We start from the raw sequence: 13,629 nt of genomic DNA on the forward strand, positions 1-13,629 counted from the left end.
GAAGTAGGACTTCTGCTCTGGGTGTGCTACTTTGCCCTAGAGCTGAAAGGCACAACGTGCAGGCTTCTTTCCAAAGGGCGAGTTGGGCCCCACAGCATCTTGCTTCCAGCTCTTTGGGAAGCTAAGGAACAACTCGCTCTGCACAGTGCTCTTACAGCCTACCGGGAACATCTCTTCCAAAGGCCTGTGAAACGCAGTTTCTTTGCAGGCCTGATCTGGCGGAAGTAGGACTTCTGCTCTGGGTGTGCTACTTTGCCCTAGAGCTGAAAGGCACAACGTGCAGGCTTCTTTCCAAAGGGCGAGTTGGGCCCCACAGCATCTTGCTTCCAGCTCTTTGGGAAGCTAAGAAACAACTCGCTCTGCACAGTGCTCTTACAGCCTAGTGGGAACATCTCTTCCAAAGGCCTGTGAAACGCAGTTTCTTTGCAGGCCTGATCTGGCGGAAGTAGGACTTCTGCTCTGGGTGTGCTACTTTGCCCTAGAGCTGAAAGGCACAACGTGCAGGCTTCTTTCCAAAGGGCGAGTTGGGCCCCACAGCATCTTGCTTCCAGCTCTTTGGGAAGCTAAGAAACAACTCGCTCTGCACAGTGCTCTTACAGCCTAGTGGGAACATCTCTTCCAAAGGCCTGTGAAACGCAGTTTCTTTGCAGGCCTGATCTGGCTGAAGTAGGACTTCTGCTCTGGGTGTGCTACTTTGCTCTAGAGCTGAAAGGCACAACGTGCAGGCTTCTTTCCAAAGGGCGAGTTGGGCCCCACAGCATCTTGCTTCCAGCTCTTTGGGAAGCTAAGAAACAACTCGCTCTGCACAGTGCTCTTACAGCCTACCGGGAACATCTCTTCCAAAGGCCTGTGAAACGCAGTTTCTTTGCAGGCCTGATCTGGCTGAAGTAGGACTTCTGCTCTGGGTGTGCTACTTTGCCCTAGAGCTGAAAGGCACAACGTGCAGGCTTCTTTCCAAAGGGCGAGTTGGGCCCCACAGCATCTTGCTTCCAGCTCTTTGGGAAGCTAAGAAACAACTCGCTCTGCACAGTGCTCTTACAGCCTAGTGGGAACATCTCTTCCAAAGGCCTGTGAAACGCAGTTTCTTTGCAGGCCTGATCTGGCTGAAGTAGGACTTCTGCTCTGGGTGTGCTACTTTGCCCTAGAGCTGAAAGGCACAACGTGCAGGCTTCTTTCCAAAGGGCGAGTTGGGCCCCACAGCATCTTGCTTCCAGCTCTTTGGGAAGCTAAGAAACAACTCGCTCTGCACAGTGCTCTTACAGCCTAGTGGGAACATCTCTTCCAAAGGCCTGTGAAACGCAGTTTCTTTGCAGGCCTGATCTGGCTGAAGTAGGACTTCTGCTCTGGGTGTGCTACTTTGCCCTAGAGCTGAAAGGCACAACGTGCAGGCTTCTTTCCAAAGGGCGAGTTGGGCCCCACAGCATCTTGCTTCCAGCTCTTTGGGAAGCTAAGAAACAACTCGCTCTGCACAGTGCTCTTACAGCCTAGTGGGAACATCTCTTCCAAAGGCCTGTGAAACGCAGTTTCTTTGCAGGCCTGATCTGGCTGAAGTAGGACTTCTGCTCTGGGTGTGCTACTTTGCCCTAGAGCTGAAAGGCACAACGTGCAGGCTTCTTTCCAAAGGGCGAGTTGGGCCCCACAGCATCTTGCTTCCAGCTCTTTGGGAAGCTAAGAAACAACTCGCTCTGCACAGTGCTCTTACAGCCTACCGGGAACATGTCTTCCAAAGGCCTGTGAAACGCAGTTTCTTTGCAGGCCTGATCTGGCTGAAGTAGGACTTCTGCTCTGGGTGTGCTACTTTGCCCTAGAGCTGAAAGGCACAACGTGCAGGCTTCTTTCCAAAGGGCGAGTTGGGCCCCACAGCATCTTGCTTCCAGCTCTTTGGGAAGCAAAGAAACAACTCGCTCTGCACAGTGCTCTTACAGCCTAGTGGGAACATCTCTTCAAAGGCCTGTGAAACGCAGTTTCTTTGCAGGCCTGATCTGGCTGAAGTAGGACTTCTGCTCTGGGTGTGCTACTTTGCCCTAGAGCTGAAAGGCACAACGTGCAGGCTTCTTTCCAAAGGGCGAGTTGGGCCCCACAGCATCTTGCTTCCAGCTCTTTGGGAAGCTAAGAAACAACTCGCTCTGCACAGTGCTCTTACAGCCTAGGGGGAACATCTCTTCCAAAGGCCTGTGAAACGCAGTTTCTTTGCAGGCCTGATCTGGCTGAAGTAGGACTTCTGCTCTGGGTGTGCTACTTTGCCCTAGAGCTGAAAGGCACAACGTGCAGGCTTCTTTCCAAAGGGCGAGTTGGGCCCCACAGCATCTTGCTTCCAGCTCTTTGGGAAGCTAAGAAACAACTCGCTCTGCACAGTGCTCTTACAGCCTAGTGGGAACATCTCTTCCAAAGGCCTGTGAAACGCAGTTTCTTTGCAGGCCTGATCTGGCTGAAGTAGGACTTCTGCTCTGGGTGTGCTACTTTGCCCTAGAGCTGAAAGGCACAACGTGCAGGCTTCTTTCCAAAGGGCGAGTTGGGCCCCACAGCATCTTGCTTCCAGCTCTTTGGGAAGCTAAGGAACAACTCGCTCTGCACAGTGCTCTTACAGCCTAGTGGGAACATCTCTTCCAAAGGCCTGTGAAACGCAGTTTCTTTGCAGGCCTGATCTGGCTGAAGTAGGACTTCTGCTCTGGGTGTGCTACTTTGCCCTAGAGCTGAAAGGCACAACGTGCAGGCTTCTTTCCAAAGGGCGAGTTGGGCCCCACAGCATCTTGCTTCCAGCTCTTTGGGAAGCTAAGGAACAACTCGCTCTGCACAGTGCTCTTACAGCCTACCGGGAACATCTCTTCCAAAGGCCTGTGAAACGCAGTTTCTTTGCAGGCCTGATCTGGCTGAAGTAGGACTTCTGCTCTGGGTGTGCTACTTTGCCCTAGAGCTGAAAGGCACAACGTGCAGGCTTCTTTCCAAAGGGCGAGTTGGGCCCCACAGCATGTTGCTTCCAGCTCTTTGGGAAGCTAAGAAACAACTCGCTCTGCACAGTGCTCTTACAGCCTAGTGGGAACATCTCTTCCAAAGGCCTGTGAAACGCAGTTTCTTTGCAGGCCTGATCTGGCTGAAGTAGGACTTCTGCTCTGGGTGTGCTACTTTGCCCTTGAGCTGAAAGGCACAACGTGCAGGCTTCTTTCCAAAGGGCGAGTTGGGCCCCACAGCATCTTGCTTCCAGCTCTTTGGGAAGCTAAGAAACAACTCGCTCTGCACAGTGCTCTTACAGCCTACCGGGAACATCTCTTCCAAAGGCCTGTGAAACGCAGTTTCTTTGCAGGCCTGATCTGGCTGAAGTAGGACTTCTGCTCTGGGTGTGCTACTTTGCCCTAGAGCTGAAAGGCACAACGTGCAGGCTTCTTTCCAAAGGGCGAGTTGGGCCCCACAGCATCTTGCTTCCAGCTCTTTGGGAAGCTAAGAAACAACTCGCTCTGCACAGTGCTCTTACAGCCTAGTGGGAACATCTCTTCCAAAGGCCTGTGAAACGCAGTTTCTTTGCAGGCCTGATCTGGCTGAAGTAGGACTTCTGCTCTGGGTGTGCTACTTTGCCCTAGAGCTGAAAGGCACAACGTGCAGGCTTCTTTCCAAAGGGCGAGTTGGGCCCCACAGCATCTTGCTTCCAGCTCTTTGGGAAGCTAAGAAACAACTCGCTCTGCACAGTGCTCTTACAGCCTACCGGGAACATGTCTTCCAAAGGCCTGTGAAACGCAGTTTCTTTGCAGGCCTGATCTGGCTGAAGTAGGACTTCTGCTCTGGGTGTGCTACTTTGCCCTAGAGCTGAAAGGCACAACGTGCAGGCTTCTTTCCAAAGGGCGAGTTGGGCCCCACAGCATCTTGCTTCCAGCTCTTTGGGAAGCAAAGAAACAACTCGCTCTGCACAGTGCTCTTACAGCCTAGTGGGAACATCTCTTCCAAAGGCCTGTGAAACGCAGTTTCTTTGCAGGCCTGATCTGGCTGAAGTAGGACTTCTGCTCTGGGTGTGCTACTTTGCCCTAGAGCTGAAAGGCACAACGTGCAGGCTTCTTTCCAAAGGGCGAGTTGGGCCCCACAGCATCTTGCTTCCAGCTCTTTGGGAAGCAAAGAAACAACTCGCTCTGCACAGTGCTCTTACAGCCTAGTGGGAACATCTCTTCCAAAGGCCTGTGAAACGCAGTTTCTTTGCAGGCCTGATCTGGCTGAAGTAGGACTTCTGCTCTGGGTGTGCTACTTTGCCCTAGAGCTGAAAGGCACAACGTGCAGGCTTCTTTCCAAAGGGCGAGTTGGGCCCCACAGCATCTTGCTTCCAGCTCTTTGGGAAGCTAAGAAACAACTCGCTCTGCACAGTGCTCTTACAGCCTAGTGGGAACATCTCTTCCAAAGGCCTGTGAAACGCAGTTTCTTTGCAGGCCTGATCTGGCTGAAGTAGGACTTCTGCTCTGGGTGTGCTACTTTGCCCTAGAGCTGAAAGGCACAACGTGCAGGCTTCTTTCCAAAGGGCGAGTTGGGCCCCACAGCATCTTGCTTCCAGCTCTTTGGGAAGCTAAGAAACAACTCGCTCTGCACAGTGCTCTTACAGCCTACCGGGAACATGTCTTCCAAAGGCCTGTGAAACGCAGTTTCTTTGCAGGCCTGATCTGGCTGAAGTAGGACTTCTGCTCTGGGTGTGCTACTTTGCCCTAGAGCTGAAAGGCACAACGTGCAGGCTTCTTTCCAAAGGGCGAGTTGGGCCCCACAGCATCTTGCTTCCAGCTCTTTGGGAAGCAAAGAAACAACTCGCTCTGCACAGTGCTCTTACAGCCTAGTGGGAACATCTCTTCAAAGGCCTGTGAAACGCAGTTTCTTTGCAGGCCTGATCTGGCTGAAGTAGGACTTCTGCTCTGGGTGTGCTACTTTGCCCTAGAGCTGAAAGGCACAACGTGCAGGCTTCTTTCCAAAGGGCGAGTTGGGCCCCACAGCATCTTGCTTCCAGCTCTTTGGGAAGCTAAGAAACAACTCGCTCTGCACAGTGCTCTTACAGCCTAGGGGGAACATCTCTTCCAAAGGCCTGTGAAACGCAGTTTCTTTGCAGGCCTGATCTGGCTGAAGTAGGACTTCTGCTCTGGGTGTGCTACTTTGCCCTAGAGCTGAAAGGCACAACGTGCAGGCTTCTTTCCAAAGGGCGAGTTGGGCCCCACAGCATCTTGCTTCCAGCTCTTTGGGAAGCTAAGAAACAACTCGCTCTGCACAGTGCTCTTACAGCCTAGTGGGAACATCTCTTCCAAAGGCCTGTGAAACGCAGTTTCTTTGCAGGCCTGATCTGGCTGAAGTAGGACTTCTGCTCTGGGTGTGCTACTTTGCCCTAGAGCTGAAAGGCACAACGTGCAGGCTTCTTTCCAAAGGGCGAGTTGGGCCCCACAGCATCTTGCTTCCAGCTCTTTGGGAAGCTAAGGAACAACTCGCTCTGCACAGTGCTCTTACAGCCTAGTGGGAACATCTCTTCCAAAGGCCTGTGAAACGCAGTTTCTTTGCAGGCCTGATCTGGCTGAAGTAGGACTTCTGCTCTGGGTGTGCTACTTTGCCCTAGAGCTGAAAGGCACAACGTGCAGGCTTCTTTCCAAAGGGCGAGTTGGGCCCCACAGCATCTTGCTTCCAGCTCTTTGGGAAGCTAAGGAACAACTCGCTCTGCACAGTGCTCTTACAGCCTACCGGGAACATCTCTTCCAAAGGCCTGTGAAACGCAGTTTCTTTGCAGGCCTGATCTGGCTGAAGTAGGACTTCTGCTCTGGGTGTGCTACTTTGCCCTAGAGCTGAAAGGCACAACGTGCAGGCTTCTTTCCAAAGGGCGAGTTGGGCCCCACAGCATGTTGCTTCCAGCTCTTTGGGAAGCTAAGAAACAACTCGCTCTGCACAGTGCTCTTACAGCCTAGTGGGAACATCTCTTCCAAAGGCCTGTGAAACGCAGTTTCTTTGCAGGCCTGATCTGGCTGAAGTAGGACTTCTGCTCTGGGTGTGCTACTTTGCCCTTGAGCTGAAAGGCACAACGTGCAGGCTTCTTTCCAAAGGGCGAGTTGGGCCCCACAGCATCTTGCTTCCAGCTCTTTGGGAAGCTAAGAAACAACTCGCTCTGCACAGTGCTCTTACAGCCTACCGGGAACATCTCTTCCAAAGGCCTGTGAAACGCAGTTTCTTTGCAGGCCTGATCTGGCTGAAGTAGGACTTCTGCTCTGGGTGTGCTACTTTGCCCTAGAGCTGAAAGGCACAACGTGCAGGCTTCTTTCCAAAGGGCGAGTTGGGCCCCACAGCATCTTGCTTCCAGCTCTTTGGGAAGCTAAGAAACAACTCGCTCTGCACAGTGCTCTTACAGCCTAGTGGGAACATCTCTTCCAAAGGCCTGTGAAACGCAGTTTCTTTGCAGGCCTGATCTGGCTGAAGTAGGACTTCTGCTCTGGGTGTGCTACTTTGCCCTAGAGCTGAAAGGCACAACGTGCAGGCTTCTTTCCAAAGGGCGAGTTGGGCCCCACAGCATCTTGCTTCCAGCTCTTTGGGAAGCTAAGAAACAACTCGCTCTGCACAGTGCTCTTACAGCCTACCGGGAACATGTCTTCCAAAGGCCTGTGAAACGCAGTTTCTTTGCAGGCCTGATCTGGCTGAAGTAGGACTTCTGCTCTGGGTGTGCTACTTTGCCCTAGAGCTGAAAGGCACAACGTGCAGGCTTCTTTCCAAAGGGCGAGTTGGGCCCCACAGCATCTTGCTTCCAGCTCTTTGGGAAGCAAAGAAACAACTCGCTCTGCACAGTGCTCTTACAGCCTAGTGGGAACATCTCTTCCAAAGGCCTGTGAAACGCAGTTTCTTTGCAGGCCTGATCTGGCTGAAGTAGGACTTCTGCTCTGGGTGTGCTACTTTGCCCTAGAGCTGAAAGGCACAACGTGCAGGCTTCTTTCCAAAGGGCGAGTTGGGCCCCACAGCATCTTGCTTCCAGCTCTTTGGGAAGCAAAGAAACAACTCGCTCTGCACAGTGCTCTTACAGCCTAGTGGGAACATCTCTTCCAAAGGCCTGTGAAACGCAGTTTCTTTGCAGGCCTGATCTGGCTGAAGTAGGACTTCTGCTCTGGGTGTGCTACTTTGCCCTAGAGCTGAAAGGCACAACGTGCAGGCTTCTTTCCAAAGGGCGAGTTGGGCCCCACAGCATCTTGCTTCCAGCTCTTTGGGAAGCTAAGAAACAACTCGCTCTGCACAGTGCTCTTACAGCCTAGTGGGAACATCTCTTCCAAAGGCCTGTGAAACGCAGTTTCTTTGCAGGCCTGATCTGGCTGAAGTAGGACTTCTGCTCTGGGTGTGCTACTTTGCCCTAGAGCTGAAAGGCACAACGTGCAGGCTTCTTTCCAAAGGGCGAGTTGGGCCCCACAGCATCTTGCTTCCAGCTCTTTGGGAAGCTAAGAAACAACTCGCTCTGCACAGTGCTCTTACAGCCTACCGGGAACATGTCTTCCAAAGGCCTGTGAAACGCAGTTTCTTTGCAGGCCTGATCTGGCTGAAGTAGGACTTCTGCTCTGGGTGTGCTACTTTGCCCTAGAGCTGAAAGGCACAACGTGCAGGCTTCTTTCCAAAGGGCGAGTTGGGCCCCACAGCATCTTGCTTCCAGCTCTTTGGGAAGCTAAGAAACAACTCGCTCTGCACAGTGCTCTTACAGCCTAGTGGGAACATCTCTTCCAAAGGCCTGTGAAACGCAGTTTCTTTGCAGGCCTGATCTGGCTGAAGTAGGACTTCTGCTCTGGGTGTGCTACTTTGCCCTAGAGCTGAAAGGCACAACGTGCAGGCTTCTTTCCAAAGGGCGAGTTGGTCCCCACAGCATCTTGCTTCCAGCTCTTTGGGAAGCTAAGAAACAACTCGCTCTGCACAGTGCTCTTACAGCCTACCGGGAACATGTCTTCCAAAGGCCTGTGAAACGCAGTTTCTTTGCAGGCCTGATCTGGCTGAAGTAGGACTTCTGCTCTGGGTGTGCTACTTTGCCCTAGAGCTGAAAGGCACAACGTGCAGGCTTCTTTCCAAAGGGCGAGTTGGGCCCCACAGCATCTTGCTTCCAGCTCTTTGGGAAGCTAAGAAACAACTCGCTCTGCACAGTGCTCTTACAGCCTACCGGGAACATGTCTTCCAAAGGCCTGTGAAACGCAGTTTCTTTGCAGGCCTGATCTGGCTGAAGTAGGACTTCTGCTCTGGGTGTGCTACTTTGCCCTAGAGCTGAAAGGCACAACGTGCAGGCTTCTTTCCAAAGGGCGAGTTGGGCCCCACAGCATCTTGCTTCCAGCTCTTTGGGAAGCAAAGAAACAACTCGCTCTGCACAGTGCTCTTACAGCCTAGTGGGAACATCTCTTCCAAAGGCCTGTGAAACGCAGTTTCTTTGCAGGCCTGATCTGGCTGAAGTAGGACTTCTGCTCTGGGTGTGCTACTTTGCCCTAGAGCTGAAAGGCACAACGTGCAGGCTTCTTTCCAAAGGGCGAGTTGGGCCCCACAGCATCTTGCTTCCAGCTCTTTGGGAAGCAAAGAAACAACTCGCTCTGCACAGTGCTCTTACAGCCTAGTGGGAACATCTCTTCCAAAGGCCTGTGAAACGCAGTTTCTTTGCAGGCCTGATCTGGCTGAAGTAGGACTTCTGCTCTGGGTGTGCTACTTTGCCCTAGAGCTGAAAGGCACAACGTGCAGGCTTCTTTCCAAAGGGCGAGTTGGGCCCCACAGCATCTTGCTTCCAGCTGTTTGGGAAGATAAGAAACAACTCGCTCTGCACAGTGCTCTTACAGCCTAGTGGGAACATCTCTTCCAAAGGCCTGTGAAACGCAGTTTCTTTGCAGGCCTGATCTGGCTGAAGTAGGACTTCTGCTCTGGGTGTGCTACTTTGCCCTAGAGCTGAAAGGCACAACGTGCAGGCTTCTTTCCAAAGGGCGAGTTGGGCCCCACAGCATCTTGCTTCCAGCTCTTTGGGAAGCTAAGAAACAACTCGCTCTGCACAGTGCTCTTACAGCCTAGTGGGAACATCTCTTCCAAAGGCCTGTGAAACGCAGTTTCTTTGCAGGCCTGATCTGGCTGAAGTAGGACTTCTGCTCTGGGTGTGCTACTTTGCCCTAGAGCTGAAAGGCACAACGTGCAGGCTTCTTTCCAATGGGCGAGTTGGGCCCCACAGCATCTTGCTTCCAGCTCTTTGGGAAGCTAAGAAACAACTCGCTCTGCACAGTGCTCTTACAGCCTAGTGGGAACATCTCTTCCAAAGGCCTGTGAAACGCAGTTTCTTTGCAGGCCTGATCTGGCTGAAGTAGGACTTCTGCTCTGGGTGTGCTACTTTGCCCTAGAGCTGAAAGGCACAACGTGCAGGCTTCTTTCCAAAGGGCGAGTTGGGCCCCACAGCATCTTGCTTCCAGCTCTTTGGGAAGCTAAGAAACAACTCGCTCTGCACAGTGCTCTTACAGCCTAGTGGGAACATCTCTTCCAAAGGCCTGTGAAACGCAGTTTCTTTGCAGGCCTGATCTGGCTGAAGTAGGACTTCTGCTCTGGGTGTGCTACTTTGCCCTAGAGCTGAAAGGCACAACGTGCAGGCTTCTTTCCAAAGGGCGAGTTGGGCCCCACAGCATCTTGCTTCCAGCTCTTTGGGAAGCTAAGAAACAACTCGCTCTGCACAGTGCTCTTACAGCCTAGTGGGAACATCTCTTCCAAAGGCCTGTGAAACGCAGTTTCTTTGCAGGCCTGATCTGGCTGAAGTAGGACTTCTGCTCTGGGTGTGCTACTTTGCCCTAGAGCTGAAAGGCACAACGTGCAGGCTTCTTTCCAAAGGGCGAGTTGGTCCCCACAGCATCTTGCTTCCAGCTCTTTGGGAAGCTAAGAAACAACTCGCTCTGCACAGTGCTCTTACAGCCTACCGGGAACATGTCTTCCAAAGGCCTGTGAAACGCAGTTTCTTTGCAGGCCTGATCTGGCTGAAGTAGGACTTCTGCTCTGGGTGTGCTACTTTGCCCTAGAGCTGAAAGGCACAACGTGCAGTCTTCTTTCCAAAGGGCGAGTTGGGCCCCACAGCATCTTGCTTCCAGCTCTTTGGGAAGCTAAGAAACAACTCGCTCTGCACAGTGCTCTTACAGCCTAGTGGGAACATCTCTTCCAAAGGCCTGTGAAACGCAGTTTCTTTGCAGGCCTGATCTGGCTGAAGTAGGACTTCTGCTCTGGGTGTGCTACTTTGCCCTAGAGCTGAAAGGCACAACGTGCAGGCTTCTTTCCAAAGGGCGAGTTGGGCCCCACAGCATCTTGCTTCCAGCTCTTTGGGAAGCTAAGAAACAACTCGCTCTGCACAGTGCTCTTACAGCCTAGTGGGAACATCTCTTCCAAAGGCCTGTGAAACGCAGTTTCTTTGCAGGCCTGATCTGGCTGAAGTAGGACTTCTGCTCTGGGTGTGCTACTTTGCCCTAGAGCTGAAAGGCACAACGTGCAGGCTTCTTTCCAAAGGGCGAGTTGGGCCCCACAGCATCTTGCTTCCAGCTCTTTGGGAAGCAAAGAAACAACTCGCTCTGCACAGTGCTCTTACAGCCTAGTGGGAACATCTCTTCCAAAGGCCTGTGAAACGCAGTTTCTTTGCAGGCCTGATCTGGCTGAAGTAGGACTTCTGCTCTGGGTGTGCTACTTTGCCCTAGAGCTGAAAGGCACAACGTGCAGGCTTCTTTCCAAAGGGCGAGTTGGGCCCCACAGCATCTTGCTTCCAGCTGTTTGGGAAGATAAGAAACAACTCGCTCTGCACAGTGCTCTTACAGCCTAGTGGGAACATCTCTTCCAAAGGCCTGTGAAACGCAGTTTCTTTGCAGGCCTGATCTGGCTGAAGTAGGACTTCTGCTCTGGGTGTGCTACTTTGCCCTAGAGCTGAAAGGCACAACGTGCAGGCTTCTTTCCAAAGGGCGAGTTGGGCCCCACAGCATCTTGCTTCCAGCTCTTTGGGAAGCTAAGAAACAACTCGCTCTGCACAGTGCTCTTACAGCCTAGTGGGAACATCTCTTCCAAAGGCCTGTGAAACGCAGTTTCTTTGCAGGCCTGATCTGGCTGAAGTAGGACTTCTGCTCTGGGTGTGCTACTTTGCCCTAGAGCTGAAAGGCACAACGTGCAGGCTTCTTTCCAATGGGCGAGTTGGGCCCCACAGCATCTTGCTTCCAGCTCTTTGGGAAGCTAAGAAACAACTCGCTCTGCACAGTGCTCTTACAGCCTAGTGGGAACATCTCTTCCAAAGGCCTGTGAAACGCAGTTTCTTTGCAGGCCTGATCTGGCTGAAGTAGGACTTCTGCTCTGGGTGTGCTACTTTGCCCTAGAGCTGAAAGGCACAACGTGCAGGCTTCTTTCCAAAGGGCGAGTTGGGCCCCACAGCATCTTGCTTCCAGCTCTTTGGGAAGCTAAGAAACAACTCGCTCTGCACAGTGCTCTTACAGCCTAGTGGGAACATCTCTTCCAAAGGCCTGTGAAACGCAGTTTCTTTGCAGGCCTGATCTGGCTGAAGTAGGACTTCTGCTCTGGGTGTGCTACTTTGCCCTAGAGCTGAAAGGCACAACGTGCAGGCTTCTTTCCAAAGGGCGAGTTGGGCCCCACAGCATCTTGCTTCCAGCTCTTTGGGAAGCTAAGAAACAACTCGCTCTGCACAGTGCTCTTACAGCCTAGTGGGAACATCTCTTCCAAAGGCCTGTGAAACGCAGTTTCTTTGCAGGCCTGATCTGGCTGAAGTAGGACTTCTGCTCTGGGTGTGCTACTTTGCCCTAGAGCTGAAAGGCACAACGTGCAGGCTTCTTTCCAAAGGGCGAGTTGGTCCCCACAGCATCTTGCTTCCAGCTCTTTGGGAAGCTAAGAAACAACTCGCTCTGCACAGTGCTCTTACAGCCTACCGGGAACATGTCTTCCAAAGGCCTGTGAAACGCAGTTTCTTTGCAGGCCTGATCTGGCTGAAGTAGGACTTCTGCTCTGGGTGTGCTACTTTGCCCTAGAGCTGAAAGGCACAACGTGCAGTCTTCTTTCCAAAGGGCGAGTTGGGCCCCACAGCATCTTGCTTCCAGCTCTTTGGGAAGCTAAGAAACAACTCGCTCTGCACAGTGCTCTTACAGCCTAGTGGGAACATCTCTTCCAAAGGCCTGTGAAACGCAGTTTCTTTGCAGGCCTGATCTGGCTGAAGTAGGACTTCTGCTCTGGGTGTGCTACTTTGCCCTAGAGCTGAAAGGCACAACGTGCAGGCTTCTTTCCAAAGGGCGAGTTGGGCCCCACAGCATCTTGCTTCCAGCTCTTTGGGAAGCTAAGAAACAACTCGCTCTGCACAGTGCTCTTACAGCCTACCGGGAACATCTCTTCCAAAGGCCTGTGAAACGCAGTTTCTTTGCAGGCCTGATCTGGCTGAAGTAGGACTTCTGCTCTGGGTGTGCTACTTTGCCCTAGAGCTGAAAGGCACAACGTGCAGGCTTCTTTCCAAAGGGCGAGTTGGGCCCCACAGCATCTTGCTTCCAGCTCTTTGGGAAGCTAAGAAACAACTCGCTCTGCACAGTGCTCTTACAGCCTAGTGGGAACATCTCTTCCAAAGGCCTGTGAAACGCAGTTTCTTTGCAGGCCTGATCTGGCTGAAGTAGGACTTCTGCTCTGGGTGTGCTACTTTGCCCTAGAGCTGAAAGGCACAACGTGCAGGCTTCTTTCCAAAGGGCGAGTTGGGCCCCACAGCATCTTGCTTCCAGCTCTTTGGGAGGCTAAGAAACAACTCGCTCTGCACAGTGCTCTTACAGCCTACCGGGAACATCTCTTCCAAAGGCCTGTGAAATGCAGTTTCTTTGCAGGCCTGATCTGGCTGAAGTAGGACTTCTGCTCTGGGTGTGCTACTTTGCCCTAGAGCTGAAAGGCACAACGTGCAGGCTTCTTTCCAAAGGGCGAGTTGGGCCCCACAGCATCTTGCTTCCAGCTCTTTGGGAAGCAAAGAAACAACTCGCTCTGCACAGTGCTCTTACAGCCTAGTGGGAACATCTCTTCCAAAGGCCTGTGAAACGCAGTTTCTTTGCAGGCCTGATCTGGCTGAAGTAGGACTTCTGCTCTGGGTGTGCTACTTTGCCCTAGAGCTGAAAGGCACAACGTGCAGGCTTCTTTCCAAAGGGCGAGTTGGGCCCCACAGCATCTTGCTTCCAGCTCTTTGGGAAGCTAAGAAACAACTCGCTCTGCACAGTGCTCTTACAGCCTAGTGGGAACATCTCTTCCAAAGGCCTGTGAAACGCAGTTTCTTTGCAGGCCTGATCTGGCTGAAGTAGGACTTCTGCTCTGGGTGTGCTACTTTGCCCTAGAGCTGAAAGGCACAACGTGCAGGCTTCTTTCCAAAGGGCGAGTTGGGCCCCACAGCATCTTGCTTCCAGCTCTTTGGGAAGCTAAGGAACAACTCGCTCTGCACAGTGCTCTTACAGCCTAGTGGGAACATCTCTTCCAAAGGCCTGTGAAACGCAGTTTCTTTGCAGGCCTGATCTGGCTGAAGTAGGACTTCTGCTCTGGGTGTGCTACTTTGCCCTAGAGCTGAAAGGCACAACGTGCAGGCTTCTTTCCAAAGGGCGAGTTGGGCCCCACAGCATCTTGCTTCCAGCTCTTTGGGAAGCTAAGGAACAACTCGCTCTGCACAGTGCT

Source organism: Equus caballus, chromosome 28 (genome assembly GCF_041296265.1).
Source record: "Equus caballus isolate H_3958 breed thoroughbred chromosome 28, TB-T2T, whole genome shotgun sequence".
In the NCBI taxonomy this organism is placed as follows: domain Eukaryota; kingdom Metazoa; phylum Chordata; class Mammalia; order Perissodactyla; family Equidae; genus Equus; species Equus caballus.